Genomic DNA, 6513 nt, shown 5'->3' on the forward strand with positions numbered 1-6513 from the left:
GGACTTACTCCCTCAAGTCTCTCCCCCATACATACACACCACAAGCATATAGTTCATTTATTTTCTTTCTTGAGACCTTGGTGTCCAGCACCTCTTTGGGTTACTAAATGCTCTGTGGTGATAGTTACTCTTGATAGTGGATTTTCAGCTGATAATCCCGGGTTAACTAACCTAAGTTACCAAGTGATAAAGCACCCCTGAGAGCTTATTCATCCAAGTAGATCCCTCACACAGGAGCACCACAGACACTTGTCTCAAGGTCCAAACCATTGGTGCCTAGTCTTATTGCTTACTCTTTTTCTTTTGTTTTTCACTTCCATTGTTCTTTCCCTTTTCTCTTATTAGGATCTTGTTATTAACTTAGTCTCATGGGTATATCCAAAGTCAAGTATTCAGGATAGATAGTTGTCCTCCTAGCCTTGTGGTTGAACCAACTTAGCTAACTTATGATCATACCACAAACTCATGAATGTACTCCATAGTGTGAACTCCACTCTGGTCTTTTGAAACATGAACATTCTCTCTTCATTTGATTAAAAAGGACAAGCTTACAAGAAAGTAAAGTAAGGATGCAGTGACATAAAGACTAGTGCACATAGACTTTCTTCAATACCAAAAACTTAAAAGACATAATTGAAAAAAGTTTAAACATAACATGGAAGCAAGTTCTATTTCATACAAGATCTTCCTTATTTAAAACATAGAGAAAGATGGAAAAAAGAAGGAACTCCACCACCTTTTACTGTTGTGGATGTCCATGCTCTTTTCCTTGCTTATCCTCCTTGTTTCCCCTTGCACTTCCTCGCATCCGTGCCAATCTTGCTTGCTTCCAATCCTCAAGTGCTTTCCTCACTGACTCATGACTCTCTTCCACCCTTTGTCTTTCCTTTCGTGCTAATTCATCCTTCATTTCGTCATACTTGGCTATTCCTGGATGCAATATTGGCAGCTGTCCCACTAAGTAACCGAGCCTGGCTTGAGTGTTTATATGATGTCCTGTTTCGCTCATGTAAACTCCTTCTGCGAATGCCCTTTGCTCGTCCAATAGTTCTGCCTGTTCTATTTGTCTTCGATGCATCTCATGTATGTGCGCCCCTTGATGTGCTTGGATGTTGATTAGCCTCTGGGTGGATTCTTGTTGCTCGTTTTGCCTTTGTTCCATCCTGTTGAATGTTTCTCCCCATTGTTGTCCTTGACTTAGTTGTTGTTCCATCATTTGCCTTTGCCACTCACCTTGCTGAGTCATCCATCTTGAAAGTGTTTCCTCCTGCTGCCCCATCATCTGTAGTTGAAGCTCTTTCTGTGCTCCATGACTTTCCAAATATTGTCTAGACAAGCCATCAATGGCCTCCTGCAATTGGTGCATGTCCAAGGTCTGTTGTGCTTGACCCTCTAAGACTTGTCCTTCCACTACTTGAGGGGCTATTTTCTTCCTTTGCTTCCGCTGAGGCAAAGGGGATGCTGCAGCTTTCATCCTTCGTACAGTTATTGGGATGCCTTCCTTTATCCACATGGGGTTCTCATCTTCAAAAACTACCCTAGCTTTCTTGTATATTCGGTAAATAGTGCTGGGGTAACCTAACGTTCCTCTTGAGTCGCTTTTCTCTGCCATCTTTCTAATACCTTCAGCTATGAGTTCATGAACCTTGATTTCTCCTCCCTTCAGTATACAGTGCACCATTGTGGCTCTCTTGACATTCACCTCCGAGTTGTTTGCAGCTGGGAGAATAGACCTTCTCACTAGCTCAAACCACCCCTTGGCTTCAGGAGTGAGATCTGTTCTCTTGATAAACTTTGGGTTATTTCCCGCACCCCTTTCCCAGTCAGCTCCTGGTACACAAATATCTTGCAGAATCTGGTCATAATTGGGGTTGTCCAATCTTGAGTGATAGCTTTCTTCTTCAAATTGTATAGACCGTAGCTTCAATGCCCTCATGACACTCATGGGACCAAAGTCCACCATCTTTCCTCTCACAAAGCTTGTGTAAGACTCATCCTTCTTATCATATCGAACCGCATTTGCATAAAATTCTCTTATGAGATTTGCATTCACCTTAATGACCGGGTCAGTGAGGAGATCCCATCTTCTCCTTTCTATGTTCTCTGTGATTTCGGGGCACTCAGTCTTTGTAACTTGAAATCCCAGCTCATAAATGATTTCCTTATCAACCATCTACTCGTATTGCAATGCATGATGCAAGCTTCTAAATCTCCATTCATCATATGGGTGTTCTTCCATGGGTTCCTTTCCCTTCCTTCTTTTAGAACCCGAAGACACCATGAATGATAGTTAATATATGAAGGTGGTAAGGTTGTGGAGACTTTTGGTTGTTTAGGGTTTTATGGCAATAAAGAGAGTGAGGGGAGGAATGTTTATAATCGGATAGAGGGTGTCTTGTACCGAAAGGAAGAGTGGTGAAGGGTGTGTGATGACAATGAAGGGTGGTACGGACAAGGGTCGTTTATATAGAGAAGTTGTGAGAGAATGGAGGGTGTAGATTGATGAAGTGGTCAGTTGATGGACGGTTGGGGTTATGCATGGCTAGAAGACAAGGATCATCACTTTATGATGGGGATTGCTCGGTCTTCTAGGGGTGCCATTTTTTCAATGTTGCATGGCAACATTTTCCGATGTATTCCCTTTTTAGAACAAGTGTGTAGCCCCTCCTTTTGTGGTGTCCGAACCTTCTTTGTTTGGTTGTCCAATCTATCCCTTTTAATGCTCCTTTTCTATTCCTATAAAGAGAAACTAAGAAAAGTGAGAAAATATATTAAAATGACCATATGAACTTTACGGCTAATATTAATAAAAGGGAAAAAAGGATTTGATTGTTTATTTATGTATTCCAACTAACTAACTAACTATTGGTGGGTCCTTATATGCATTTTGGTGGCACCATGGGGTGACACCAAACTTAGTTTGAAGCAATGTGATGAAAAGTTTTGTTCAAAGCTCCCAAGACTAGCATGCATCTTGGTTTGCTTTGAACACCAAACTTGTTCTTCACTATATACTGCATGATAAAGATTTCACCCAGTGTTTGTCAAGTTTGGGTTGAAATTCATAAACATTGATTTATTCATTATTTTAAAAACATACAAAACATGGGTTGCCTCCCATGAAGCGTTTCTTTAGCGTCACTAGCTTGATGTTTTTCCTTCATCAGTGTGGTTGGTAGTGCTTAAAGTCCTCCCCTCTTGCTGTGGACTTATATCCATTGGTTGGATCAATGATCTCCACATGTTCTAGGGAAAGAACTCTGTTGATAGTGAAGACCTTGGGTAACTGAGATGGTACAGTGGGGAGATTAGGGGAAATATCTGGGAAGTAAGCTGAGACAACTCTATTCCCTGGAGAGAAGTCTTTCGTAGGTATTTTCTTGTTCCTCCACCTCCTTGGTACCTTCTTCTTTGTTTCTTTTGATGTTGCCTTCCCCTTGGTGACCTCTTTTTCTAAAGGAGTTGTGGTGCTGTCTTCACCTGCCTCTAGAGGTTTAGGTTCCTCCAACTTTTCCTTCAGCAGCTCTTGTTGTGAGATTTCTGGTTCTTGGCGATCTCTATCCTCCTTCTTTGTTGAGTTGTCTTCAGGTTGTTTGCAAAGTTTGCCTTGCTTATCTTCAGTCTCTTGATCACTCGCAGTGACCATTTTGCAATCTTCCCATCTTACTTTCTTTGCTTCTCCTTTGGGGTTTTTCTCCGTGTCACTTGGGAAGCTATCAATAGGTTTGGGAATCTTCTCAGCTAAATATCCCACCTGGAATTCCAGCTTCCTGATGGTCTCTCCCTGGTTCTTAATATTGGCTCGCACCTCCTCTTTGAACACCTTATTTTCTTGAATCTCTTGGCATATTCCTTCAAGTAAAGCTTCAATCTTAGAGATATTGTCATCAATTGATGAGTGATTCGGAGCAGATGTGCTGTTTTGGTTTTGATAGGCATTTGGAGAAGTGTTGTTGTGGGGGTGTTGAGATGTCCTCTGTGTGAATTGCTGGTGAGCTGCATTGTTGTTGGAATTGTAACATCTTTGGTCTTGGTTTTGATCTTGCTCACTTCCCCACCCAAAGTTTGGGTGGTTTCTCCATCCAGGGTTGTAGGTCTTGGAGTATGGATCATAGTTTTTCCTTGGTGAATTCCCAATGTAGTTGGCTTGCTCCTGACTACCCTCTGCTTCTCCATTCACTCCTTCTTGGGTTGTTGATGAAGTGGAGATTGCTGCTACCTGGTTCGTCTCCATCTTCTTGGTGAGGTTAGCCAGCTGCTGGGTAATGAGCTTGTTTTGGGCCAACAGAGCATCTACATTGTTTAGCTCCATTACTCCTCTTGTGTTCCCTCTTTCGGAAGCATAGAAGTAGTCGTTCTCTGCTACTGTTTCAATAACATCTATGGTTTCCTCAATAGTCTTTTTCTTGTTCAAAGATCCTCCGGATGAATGGTCTACGGCCTTCTTTGACTCATAAGAGAGTCCTTCATAGAAAATGTGCAGCTGCACCCATTCGTTGAACATATCTGGTGGGCACCTCCTTGTCAGGTCTTTAAACCTCTCCCATGCTTCATATAGAGTCTCACCATCTTGTTGCCTGAAAGTTTGGACCTCAGCTCTCAGCCTATTGATTCGTTGAGGAGGGTAAAATCTTGCTAAGAATTTGTTCACCACGTCTTCCCAAGTTGTCAAGCTTTCCCTTGGGAAAGATTTCAGCCACTTGGCTGCTTTGTCCCTAAGTGAGAATGGAAATAGGAGCAGTCTATAAGCATCAGGGTGAACACCATTAGACTTCACTGTGTCACATATTCTCATGAAGGTGGTCAAATGTTGATTGGGGTCTTCTCTAACACCTCCTCCAAACGAACAGTTGTTCTGAACAAGGGTAATGAGCTGTGGTTTAAGTTCAAAGTTGTTGGCATGGATTGTTGGCTTTTGGATGCTACTTCCACAATTGCCTGGGTTTGGATTGATGTAAGAGCCCAAAACTCTTCTATCCTCCCCAGCATGATTTGCTCTACCTCCTCCCCCATGGTTGTGATCCTCTTCTTCATGATGGTTTTCCATGTTGTCTTCCATGTTTGTTTCAAAGAATTCCTCTTCTTCCTCAGCACCAACCACTTTCTTTCCTCTTGCCTCCCTCCTTTATCTAAGGAAGGTCCTCTCAGGTTCAGAATCGAAGGAAGTTGAAGCCCCGCTTCTTCTCCTTGTCATACAACCATCAAGTGCAAGCAAGAAAAGATAGGTGCAGAAAGTATTTGTGTTAGAATTACTATTAGTTGTGGGTGATGCAATATATCAAACAATTAGTGGGTTAGCAAACAAAATTGAAAATAACAAAGAAAAACAAAAGAGTAGAGGGGGAAGGGAAGAAGTTCAACTAAAACAAAAAGTAAATCACTCAAACAGAAAATGAAATTCACAAAAATAAAAATGCTCAATCTAGTGATCTTCCAATTTAATCATTGTTGATGCACAATCAATCCCCGGCAATGGCGCCATAAACTTGATGTGGGTGGAAACTTGTCTCTCAACAAATCTCCTTTCGGCAAGTGTACCGAATTTGTCATCAAGTAAAAACTCACAATAGAGTGAGGTCGAATCCTACAGGGATTGATTGATCAAGCAACTTTAATTAGAAGAATGTTCTAGTTGAGCGAATCCAGAATTTGGGTTAAGAGTTGCAGAAAATAAAATGGCAAGAATGTAAATAACAGAAAAGTAAATGCTAGAATTAAAGGACTGGAAGTAAATGACTGAAATTAAATTGCAGAATTTTAAATGGGAATGGGGGATTTGCTCATAAAAGTAAATGGCAGAAATTAAAGAGAATGGGTAGATCAGAGATGGGGAGTTCATTGGGCTTAGGAGATGTTTCAATTCTCCGGATCAAGTTCATTTTCATCTCTTCCTCAATCAATGCACTCATTGATCTCCTTGGCAATCTTAAGTGATTGAATTACAATTTCTTGCAATTCAATCTCTCAAATCTTGATCAATAGCCAATTCCTTGGTCAATTTCTCATGAGAAGAGATGAAGTATGGTCACTGATTATACCACATGCATTTCCCAAATCAAGTATTGAGAGGGTTATAGTCACATACCCATCCAAACCCAATTTGGTCCAGCATGAGAAAGCAATTCTAGCTTGATCTCTTCATTCCTCTTTCAAGGTTCAAAAGAGATCCAAGTTTGAATAGCTTCTCTTCCAAGATAACAACTCAATTGGATGAAGATCGAAAGCTTTCAAGTAATATCAAGAGAAAAGATAGAAGAAGAATAATGAAAAATAGTATTGATCCATCAAATTACAACAGAGCTTCCTAACCCAATGAAAGGGGTTTAGTTGTTCATAGCTCTAGAAAATGAAAATAAAGATGGAGAATACATCATAGAACTAGAAATTGCAGAGAAAGTAAAATACAGAGAGTAATTCCCTTTTTCCAACTTCCAGAACTCCTTTATCAATTCAAAGCTACTCCTATATATACTACTCTTCTCAGCTTCTAGTTTGCTCTTCAAGTCTTGGGCC

The 6513-nt window shown here is 40.9% G+C and overlaps 1 non-coding gene across 1 annotated transcript; it reads left to right on the forward strand.

Moving 5' to 3' along the window:
• The first annotated feature begins 4499 nt into the window (after positions 1-4499).
• On the forward strand, positions 4500-4606 carry LOC148545238 (small nucleolar RNA R71). The gene has a single exon (XR_015901506.1). It is a non-coding gene; the product is annotated as a small nucleolar RNA R71 (small nucleolar RNA).
• The last annotated feature ends 1907 nt before the right edge of the window (positions 4607-6513 follow it).

Source organism: Arachis ipaensis, chromosome B9 (assembly GCF_059453495.1).
Source record: "Arachis ipaensis isolate K30076 ecotype BB chromosome B9, ASM5945349v1, whole genome shotgun sequence".
Taxonomy (NCBI): Eukaryota; Viridiplantae; Streptophyta; class Magnoliopsida; order Fabales; family Fabaceae; genus Arachis; species Arachis ipaensis.